Raw genomic sequence first — 11,832 nt, 5'->3', positions numbered from 1 at the left:
CCCCCGTTCTGTCATGTGCTGCTCCCATCCTGCGCCCCCGTTCTGTCATGTGCTGCTCCCATCCTGCGCCCCCATTCTGTCATGTGCTGCTCCCATCCTGCGCCCCCGTTCTGTCATGTGCTGCTCCCATCCTGCGCCCCCGTTCTGTCATGTGCTGCTCCCATCCTGCGCCCCCGTTCTGTCATGTGCTGCTCCCATCCTGCGCCCCCGTTCTGTCATTTGCTGCTCCCATCCTGTCATGTGCTGCTCCCATCCTGCGCCCCCGTTCTGTCATTTGCTGCTCCCATCCTGTCATGTGCTGCTCCCATCCTGCGCCCCCGTTCTGTCATGTGCTGCTCCCATCCTGCACCCCCGTTCTGTCATGTGCTGCTCCCATCCTGCGCCCCCGTTCTGTCATGTGCTGCTCCCATCCTGCGCCCCCGTTCTGTCATGTGCTGCTCCCATCCTGCGCCCCCGTTCTGTCATGTGCTGCTCCCATCCTGCGCCCCCGTTCTGTCATTTGCTGCTCCCATCCTGTCATGTGCTGCTCCCATCCTGCGCCCCCGTTCTGTCATGTGCTGCTCCCATCCTGCGCCCCCGTTCTGTCATTTGCTGCTCCCATCCTGTCATGTGCTGCTCCCATCCTGCGCCCCCGTTCTGTCATGTGCTGCTGCCATCCTGCACCCCCGTTCTGTCATGTGCTGCTCCCATCCTGCGCCCCCATTCTGTCATGTGCTGCTGCCATCCTGCACCCCCGTTCTGTCATTTGCTGCTCCCATCCTGTCATGTGCTGCTCCCATCCTGCGCCCCCGTTCTGTCATGTGCTGCTGCCAACCTGCACCCCCGTTCTGTAATGTGCTGCTCCCATCCTACGCCCCCGTTCTGTCATGTGCTGCTCCCATCCTGCGGCACCGTTCTTTAATTTGCTGCTCCCATCCATATGCCCCATACGCTGCTCCATACGCTGCTCCATAGTATATGCCCCGTATCAGGTGGCGTAAGTAACAAATAGCTGTGGCATGAAGTGCCACAGCCTCATGCCACAGCAATTTGTTACTTGCGCCACCTGATTCCTTTCCGCCACCATTTTCTTGGTCCTCCTGCTGGCGGAATCGGCGCCTGCGCAGTCCGCGCTTTCCGGCGCCATTTTCTTGAAGACACACCTGCAGTGTGTCTTCAAGAAAATGGCGCCGGCAGTGTGTCTTCAAGAAAATGGCGCCGGAAAGCGCGGACTGCGCAGGCGCCGATTCCGGCAGCAGGACCAAGAAAATGGCAGCGGAAAGGAATCAGGTGGCGTAAATAACAAATTGCTGTGGCATGAAGTGCCACAGCTTCATGCCACAGCAATTTGTTACTTACGCCATTCCTTTCCACCCAATTTTAGAAAAAATGTGCAGCAGGCTGCACTATTTGCAAAAAAGGACAATGGATACAACAGTATGAGGCAGTGTGAACTCCATCCTGGTATGTGCTGCTCCATCCTGCGTCCCCATCCTGTCATGTGCTGCTCCATCCTGCGTCCCCATCCTGTCATGTGCTGCTCCATCCTGCGCCCCCATTCTGTCATGTGCTGCTCCCATCCTGCGCCCCCGTTCTGTCATGTGCTGCTCCCATCCTGCGCCCCCGTTCTGTCATGTGCTGCTCCCATCCTGCGCCCCCGTTCTGTCATGTGCTGCTCCCATCCTGCGCCCCCGTTCTGTCATGTGCTGCTCCCATCCTGCGCCCCCGTTCTGTCATTTGCTGCTCCCATCCTGTCATGTGCTGCTCCCATCCTGCGCCCCCGTTCTGTCATTTGCTGCTCCCATCCTGTCATGTGCTGCTCCCATCCTGCGCCCCCGTTCTGTCATGTGCTGCTCCCATCCTGCGCCCCCGTTCTGTCATGTGCTGCTCCCATCCTGCGCCCCCGTTCTGTCATGTGCTGCTCCCATCCTGCGCCCCCGTTCTGTCATGTGCTGCTCCCATCCTGCGCCCCCGTTCTGTCATGTGCTGCTCCCATCCTGCGCCCCCGTTCTGTCATTTGCTGCTCCCATCCTGCGCCCCCGTTCTGTCATGTGCTGCTGCCATCCTGCACCCCCGTTCTGTCATGTGCTGCTCCCATCCTGCGCCCCCATTCTGTCATGTGCTGCTCCCATCCTGCGCCCCCGTTCTGTCATGTGCTGCTGCCATCCTGCACCCCCGTTCTGTCATTTGCTGCTCCCATCCTGTCATGTGCTGCTCCCATCCTGCGCCCCCGTTCTGTCATGTGCTGCTGCCAACCTGCACCCCCGTTCTGTAATGTGTTGCTCCCATCCTGCGCCCCCGTTCTGTCATGTGCTGCTCCCATCCTGCGGCACCGTCCTTTAATTTGCTGCTCCCATCCATATGCCCCATACGCTGCTCCATAGTATATGCCCCGTATCAGGTGGCGTAAGTAACAAATAGCTGTGGCATGAAGTGCCACAGCCTCATGCCACAGCAATTTGTTACTTGCGCCACCTGATTCCTTTCCGCCGCCATTTTCTTGGTCCTCCTGCTGGCGGAATCGGCGCCTGCGCAGTCCGCGCTTTCCGGCGCCATTTTCTTGAAGACACACCTGCAGTGTGTCTTCAAGAAAATGGCGCCGGCAGTGTGTCTTCAAGAAAATGGCGCCGGAAAGCGCGGACTGCGCAGGCGCCGATTCCGGCAGCAGGACCAAGAAAATGGCAGCGGAAAGGAATCAGGTGGCGTAAATAACAAATTGCTGTGGCATGAAGTGCCACAGCTTCATGCCACAGCAATTTGTTACTTACGCCATTCCTTTCCACCCATTTTCTTCGTCCTCCTGCTGCCGGAATCGGCGCCTGCGCAGTCCGCGCTTTCCGGCGCCATTTTCTTGAAGACACACCTGCAGTGGAGCCGGAGTGTCTTCAAGAAAATGGTGCCGGAATGCGCGGACTGTGCAGGCGCCGATTCCGGCAGCAGGAATCAGCGCCTGCGCAGTCCGCGCTTTCTGGCGCCATTTTCTTGAAGGCACACCTGCAGTGGAGCCGGAGTGTCTTCAAGAAAATGGCGCCGGAAAGCGCGGACTGCGCAGGCGCCGATTCCTGCTGCCGGAATTGGCGCCTGCGCAGTCCGCGCTTTCCGGCGCCATCTTCTTGAAGACACATCTGCAGTGGAGCCGGAGTGTGTCTTCAAGAAAATGGCGCTGGAAAGCGCGGACTGCGCAGGCGCCGATTCCGGCAGCAGGAATCGGCGCCTGCGCAGTCCGCGCTTTCCGGCGCCATTTTCTTGAAGACACACTCTGGCTCCTCTGCCTGTGACTGGTCAGAGGGCGGCGCCGGCGCCCATTAAGCGCGTCATCGCGCCCTCTGAACTGTCACAGCAAAGGAGCCGGGAGACGGAGCCGCACGCAGCGCTGGAACGGGGAAAGGTGAATATACTTACCCTCCTGGCGGTCCCTGACTCTCCGGTGGAGATCGCGGTATGCGTTCAGTGCTTACGCATACCGCGATCTCCTGGGAGCGTTACTCTGTGTGGGCCAGACTGCGCCGGCGCTTGCACCTGCGCAGTCTATAAAGGCTTCGGACAGAGTGACGCTCCCAGCGTTATATTATAGATATATATATAGCCAATACAAAAGGAACAGCCAGACAGCACCACTGCCAGGAAGAACAAAGTGGGAACCGCTCACCTGTGTGAAGCCAGGATATCTGATCTGGGGTGCGTAGCTCCGCTGGAGAAAAGTCCATATGAAATAATGAATATATAAGAAAATAGAGCGCACTCGCCGATCATCCAGTGCAGGAATCTTTATTCAAACATCGTGCTGTACATCTTCACGACCGGGGGTGCTGTACAGAGAGTGCGGCAAAGCGGGACGACGGCCGTTTCACGCCTGGCTGGCGCTTCAACGGCCACACGGTGGTTGGAACCAAAGATCTCAAATTTGGACTCATCAGACCAAAGCACAGATTTCCACTGGTCTTATGTCCATTCCTTGTGTTCTTTAGCCCAAACAAATCTCTTCTGCTTGTTGCCTGTCCTTTGCAATGGTTTCCTAGCAGCTATTTTACCATGGAGGCCTGCTGCACAAAGTCTCCTCTTAACAGTTGTTGTAGAGATGTCTCTGCTGCTAGAACTCTGTGTGGCATTGACCTGGTCTCTAATCTGAGCTGCCGTTAACCTGCAATTTCTGAGGCTGGCGACTTGGATATACTTATCCTCAGAAGCAGAGGTGACTCTTGGTCTTCCTTTCCTGGGGCGGTCCTCATATGAGCCAGTTTCTTTGTAGCGCTTGATGGTTTTTGCCACTGCACTTGGGGACACTTTCAAAGATTTCCCAATTTTTCGACTGACTGACCTTCATTTCTTAAAGTAATGATGGCCACTCGTTTTTCTTTACTTAGCTGCTTTTTTCTTGCCATAATACAAATTGTAAACAGTCTATTCAGTAGGACTATCAGCTGTGTATCCACCAGACTTCTGCTCTACACAACTGATGGTCCCAACCCCATTTATAAGGCAAGAAATTCCACTTATTAAACCTGACAGGGCACACCTGTGAAGTGAAAACCATTCCCAGTGACTACCTCTTGAAGCTTATCAAGAGAATTCCAAGAGTGTGCAAAGCAGTCATCAAAGCAAAAGGTGGCCACTTTGAAGAACCTACAATATAAGACATATTTTCAGTTGTTTCACACTTTTTTGTCAAGTATATAATTCCACATGTGTTATTTCATAGTTTTGATGCCTTCAGTTTGAATTTACATTTTTCATATTCATGAAAATACAGAAATATCTTTAAATGAGAAGGTGTGTCCAAACTTTTGGTCTGTAATTATATATTATACACACAATTATTATATAATATACACATTTCACCACACCTCCCTCCTTATGAACGTACATGGGGGTTGACTTACAGGTCAGCTCCCGAGCACGTATCTGGTTCCGCCCCACCTTGGCGAGAAAGGCCATCAGCATTGCCATGACCGACTCCCTTCTTATGCTGAATTGTGAAATCATATTGCTGAAGTATCAAACTCCATCTAAGCAATTTCCCGTTGTCCCCAACTACTCTATTGAGCCAACTCAATGGGTTATGATCACGGTGAAGTTGCGCCCATAGAAGTATGGTTGCAGCTTTTGCAGAGCCCACACAATTGCCAAACATTTCTTTTCAATGGTGGCATAAGCCACTTCTCTGGTCAGGGGTATCTGCCAGTATCCCCTACTTAGGTCCATTATGGTGAGGTATGATGCTTTAGCTAGAAGCTCTAACAGCTCATCTATCCTCGACATGGGGTAGACCTCACATGTAGTCAATGCGTTTAATTTCCTGTAGCCTACACAGAACCGGGTAGTACGGTCCTTTTTTGGGACAAGAACCACAGGTGACGCCCAGGCACTCTGGGATTTTTGTATCACCTTGAGGTTCAGCATCTCCTCTCCCTGTTCCGTTCCCTCATGTGTGTCTTCACCTCTGCTGACACCCCGTATGCAGACTGCCGTACTGGGGAACTAGTAACAGTGTCCACATGGTGAGCTGCTAAGTTCGTCCTCCCAGGCTGCCCTGTGAAGACTTCGGTGAACTCGCTGAGCGCCCCCATCAGCTCAGACCTCTGACTGTGGGATAGCTCAGGGTTAAACTCTGCTGACTCCAGGGACTCCATGTACTGAGTCCCGGCCCCCACATCCAGGAACAGATCAGCCTCCCCCTCTTCAGGCAGGCTACAGCCAGGCAAGACACAGTTCTCCCTGTCATGATGAGCCTTCAGCATATTCACATGAAATACTTTGACGCTTTGCATGCTCATCTAGTGTCACCACATAATTAACATCATTCAGCCGCTTATATACAGTATATGGTCCCTCCCATGTGGCCTGCAATTTATTCTGTAACATAGGGACCAACACCCAAACCTTCTGCCCCTCCTCATAGGCCCTCAGTCTGGCATTACGGTCGTACCAGACCTTCTGGTTGATTTGGGCCTGGGTCACGTTCTCAAGGGCCAGGTTGCTCAGTTTTTGCATTCTCTCTGAGCCGAAGTACATATTTGACCACTGAGACTCCAGTAGTCCTGGTGTCATCCTCCCAACAGTCCATAATCAAATCAAGTGGCCCCCTGACCCTCCTCCCATCAACCAGTTCAAAGGGGGAGAATCCAGTAGACGCCTGGGGTACCTCTCTGTAGGCAAACAGCAGATGGGGAAGGTACCACTCCCAGTCTCTTCCTTCAGTCTCCACCAGCATTTTGAGCATGTACTTGTATTCTATCACAGAGGCTTTCCATCAGCTCGGACATGAGCTGGGTTCCCTGATCGGTCAACATCTCCTTGGGGAAACCCACACGAGAGAACACAGTCAGTAAAGCATCCGCCACTTTGTCTGCTCGGATGGAGCACAGCTTCCGGGTATCGTGTAGCATAGTCCAACACTGTGAGGATGTACTTTTTGCCAGAGCTGCTAGGGATTGCAAGTGGCCCTATGATATCCACAGCCACTCGCTGGAAAGGCTCATCGATCACAGGCAGTGGTATCAATGGAGCTTTCAGTATACTCCCAGACTTCCAACTCTCTGACAGACTACACAAGACTGACAGTAATTGGCAATATCTGTCCCCATCTTGGGCCAAAGTTATGTGTCAGGTGAGCTTTAGTCTTTTGTATTCCAAGATGTCCGGCCTAAGGAATTTCATGGGCAATTCTCAATAATTGTTCCCTGAATGGATAAGGGACGATCAGCCGCCGTTCATAGTCCCAAGATTCTGTCGTATCCGTGGGGATAGTCTCTGTATACAGTCTGCCCTGGTCCCAGTATACTCTCTCTTTGCCAGAAGCAGCAGGGGGTCGGTCTGCAAGACATCTGAGCTCTTCCAGACTGACATCTGTCCGCAGGGCCTCCTGGAAACCCTGTCAGCTTGCAGGCCCTGGCCTAGTGTGACTGCCAGGCCCTGGTCTGAAGCTGAGTTTTCAGTGTCTTATCAGGGACCTTGTTGGGTCTGCCATGTAAGGAGGCTCAGGGACCACAGTATGGGCCTCCTGTCCTGGCAGTTCTGTCTGAGACTCATCCTCTAATCTCTGGGCTGAGTCTGAGCCGCAGCCTGGCTCCGAGTTAGGGTACCGTCACACAGTGGCATTTTGATCGCTACGACGGCACGATCCGTGACGCTCCAGCATCGTAACAATATCGCTCCAGCGTCGTAGACTGCTGTCACACTTTGCAATGTACGACGCTGGAGCGATAATTTCATGACGTATGTGCGATGTAGAAGCCGTTGGTTACTATGCGCACATCGTATACAATATCGTGCACACCTTTGTTACACCATGCGATCATGCCACCACAGCGGGACACTAGACGACGAAAGAAAGTTTCAAACGATCTGCTACGACGTACGATTCTCAGCGGGGACCCTGATCGCAGGAGCGTGTCAGACACAGCGAGATCGTAACTATATCGCTGGAACGTCACGAATCGTGCCGTCGTAGCGATCAAAATGCCACTGTGTGACGGTACCCTTACAGCTGCCACATGATTACAGTCCTGTGCATTGGGACATTTTCCCTCTTCGCACGGGATCTCAGGTGGGTCACTTTCTTCCACCTTCTCTGTAGCATTGCCTTGTAAGGGAGGAACATAGTGGGAAATTTTCCAGATGTGGTCTCCTTGGATTTATGCCCTGGAAGGGGGTTATCTGTGGACTGATACCTCGATCTATTTGAGCCATCTGAAGCTGGACAGCTCTGTCTTCCCGGCATTCTGCAGCCTCTCTCTCTCAGACTGGCGTTCTGCAGCCTGTCGGTACTGTAGAATAAGCTGCATGCGCAGATTGGGTTCACTTATCTATTCACTTGTTCCCAGCCGTTGTAAGTCCATTTGCAAAGTACAGTCTATAGGCTCCTCAGCACTGGCATTGCTGACATTTCCATCAGGCATCTCTGGTGCAAGAGCTGGCATTGCTGGGTCTCTCTGAGGTGGACTCTCCCCTTGCCCAGATGTTCCAGCACTTTGCTCTATGTCCTGCTCGACCAGGGCATGTATCAGCAGCTCCCTGGATCTGTCGGCTGTCTCTATTCCTCTCTGCTCACAGAGGTCGGTCAGAGCTTCTTTGCTCTGCTTCTTGTACTGGGCTGCCATATCGGTGAACAGCCTTTGCCAAATAAAAGATAGAAAAGAAAAACGGGGAGGGGAAACTGTTTTGCAAGTATGTCTAAGTAAGCACTGAGTTGAACCTTGTAGAACTGGTGCACTCCTCGCAATGATACAAATTCTTTAGTACAGGGAGTAATTGCTTAAACCGTGCACTAATGCTCTAATAGAAATAATTCTATCCTACCGCTCTGCCAATTGTCATGGATCCCTACTCTGTGATATCACTAATTCATCACGTGCCGGCTCTCAGCACGTGACTTGGGGTTGTGCCTGCAAGGGTTAATCTATCTCCCCTCTCTCGGTCCAGCATTCAACCTCTGTTCTATGCTGTAATGGTAGCATAAATCACACACCGACCCAGGCCACACACCCACTCATACACGCTGCCACCACTCATCGAATACATGGGCGATGAGTCCCGGAAATATTAGTACTAATAATGTCTACCACTCAAAGCTCACACACACCTTAGGCTATGGATTCTTTTAGAAAATTCAAGGTTCAACTTGTTACAGTTATATACTTGATACAAAAAAGTTATAAAAATATGATAATAAAAAGACATACAACTTATGCAAAAACAGTATAAAAATAAACAGGAGAAACTTACAGAAATCATCTAACTTGGTAGTTTGCTTTCTGCTCCCTGAGGGTAGGACGAATGTAGATTGGGTCACACCAGCTCGGCCGCCCCCATTATGTGAAAACGTTTTTTTAGGTATCAGGTCTACTTTATAGCTTTGGTCTGGAGGTCAGGTTTCTAGACCAGCCACTCAGGTTAATATCATAACTGCTTGTTTTTTGATTGGACCACGGCCCCAATGAATATATTATTTTCTCTTGAGATCCTTTGTGTAAGGGTACCGTCACACAGTGCCATTTTGATCGCTACGACGGTACGATTCGTGACGTTCCAGCGATATCGCTGTGTCTGACACGCAGCAGCGATCAGGGACCCTGCCGAGAATCGTACGTCGTAGCAGATCGTTTGGAACATTCTTTCGTCGCTGGATCTCCCGCTGTCATCGCTGGATCGGTGTGTGTGACACCGATCCAGCGATGCGTTCGCTTGTAACCAGGGTAAACATCGGGTTACTAAGCGCAGGGCCGCGCTTAGTAACCCGATGTTTATCCTGGTTACCATCGTAAATGTAAAAAAAAAAAAAAACAGTACATACTTACATTCCGGTGTCCGTCAGGTCCCTTGCCGTCTGCTTCCCGCACTGACTGACTGCCGGCCGTAAAGTGAAAGCAGAGCACAGCGCGCTGTGCTGTGCTTTCAATTTATGGCCGGCCGGCAGTCAGTGCGGGAAGCGAAGCAGACGGCAAGGGACAGACACCGGAAGGTAAGTATGTACTGTTTGTTTGTTTTTTACGCTGGTAACCAGGGTAAACATCGGGTTACTAAGCGCGGCCCTGCGCTTAGTAACCCGATGTTTAGCCTGGTTACCCGGGGACTTAAGCATCGTTGGTCGCTGGAGAGCTGTCTGTGTGACAGCTCTCCAGCGACCACACAACGACTTACCAATGATCACGGCCAGGTCGTATCGCTGGTCGTGATCGTTGGTAAATCGTATAGTGTGACGGTACCCTAACAGCTGTCACAGAGATACTATCAGGCCGTAATTAACATCTCTCTTCCAAGAGCTAGGTGGTGTCAAATGTTACCTTTCTTCTTGGCTTCCAGCAGGACCCCGTGGTGAGATTGGGGACAGAAGTCCACTTGTCTCAGGAAAATACATATTAACACCTGGGAACGACATGCAGCCCCTCAAAACAGATGTTACATTAATGCCAGTGACACAATAAATCTATACATAGTCCACTGCACACATACACATATTTCACCACAATAGGCCAATTCTCTTTGAAGATTATTCGGCTTCCGTGTGGCCAATCCCAATGTGGTGCAAGCTGTCTTTCTAAAAAGAGCTGGAAATGTACTCAGAAGGAAGCAAAGGCAGTGATGACTGGGACAGCAAAGCTGGGGCACAGAGACGCAAAAAGAGGTCTAGTTAGGGGCATTTTTAATGGCAACACCAGTAACAATCGGGGTAGTCGATAACCTCTTCAGTTCTAGAAAATATATACGTATGGCTCTAGGGGGTCTTTTCTGGAGTGTGAGTTCTGGACTATTGGCAGTACTATCCACAAACCCATTAGATTTTCTTGTCCTGAATAAGTAATTGTCACGATTCACACCGTGACAGTCACCCCTACGTCACGGGTTGGGGTGACTTTAGGCCAACAGACGGCTATCACATGTGCAGGGGGGCTTATCTTAGTTTTCCCTCCACTCCACAATGTGGTGAAAAAACACACACAAGGTTATTGACCTCTTAGTTTACAGCAGGGGCTTATTTTAGGTATCCCACTGCTTTTCAATATACCACGAACTGCAGGGATTTATGTATATCCCGCTTACAGTTCCACTTAACACTTGCAGCTCTCTGGCGCCCCCCTTACTCTCAGGTCAGATGTGGTACTGCACCCTGGGTAATTAGTCGCCAGACATGCTGCCTGCTATGTACTGGCTATTGGGCGCCGCTGCAGCGACGCGATAAACTACTCCCACTCAGGCAGGAACAATAATTATCAACGCCGCAGTCGCTGCAACATAACCCAAAAGTCTGCACACGGTATCACTGCCACCAGCTTCGATTAAACGGGTCCGAAGCTAACCCAACACAGTAGCGTATTTCCCTTCAGAAGACTTAGGGTACGTTTAGAGCATGGAGAATGAACGAATATTAAATATTATATCCCATAAAAATTAGACAGTGCTTTATCAAAAATATTTTATAAAGATGTTACAAATGAGACAGTTGCAAATATGTACAAGGGTAATTCTAAAATAAACAGGGATTAAATGAGAAAACGTAACACTCACATGTTCTCAGTTCATTGCATGGCAGGCAACCATACGTCCCAGCTCATTGGATGTGCTCAGGGCTTCAGGAGAAGACACGAAGTCAAGAAGAAGACTGAGCTGGGGATCGTGGCAGACAGTTATAGCTTCAGCCTGTGACATCCCAGAAAGGGGTTGGATCACCTCGTCCCTCCTTACCTCTTCAGTTAACTCATTTTATCCTAATCTATATCTAATTTCAGTAACTCCGCTACAAAACATGTCATAGTCATAACAAACCCATCATTCATCTCGGATTAATGTGAGCATTCTAATGAGATCAAATATGTCCTATCTGGGATACATATTTACAGAGAAATCCCTACTTCTTTACCAGATGGAGTTAGAAGCCCGTGTTTCGAGGGATGGGTAGGTCCACAGAGTGAGATTAAGAATATATATTTTCGTGTTCGTAACGTAAACGGTTTGCATAATATCTTACAAAAACAAAAGAACTTTCATGAATTTCTAGAAGTTTCTAGTCCAGTTAGAGCTTACACGGCAGGAAATGCCGGTCGTAAATACCTTTGGCGAGGGGTGATGGGGGATTTGGGAGTTGAAAGTCAGGAATTTGAAGCTACAAACTGTTGCAGCATCACTCCAAGAAGGGGGGCTTAGCCCACAGCTTGCTAGCAAGAGAAACTACTTATATGATAATATTTCATACCATATCGTGACAGTAATGTTCAGTCTTGGGATCCAACTCTACATCTATGAGACTGTGAAGCTTGGGTCAGAAGACCCACACCAGGACTGTACTCAGACTATGACTTCCAGAACTTTGAAACCTCGCTAATCGGGGACGAGCCCAGATTAGGCTCAAAGGAAAAT

Source organism: Ranitomeya imitator, chromosome 1, assembly GCF_032444005.1.
Source record: "Ranitomeya imitator isolate aRanImi1 chromosome 1, aRanImi1.pri, whole genome shotgun sequence".
NCBI lineage: Eukaryota > Metazoa > Chordata > Amphibia > Anura > Dendrobatidae > Ranitomeya > Ranitomeya imitator.
This window is presented reverse-complemented; position numbering follows the sequence as displayed.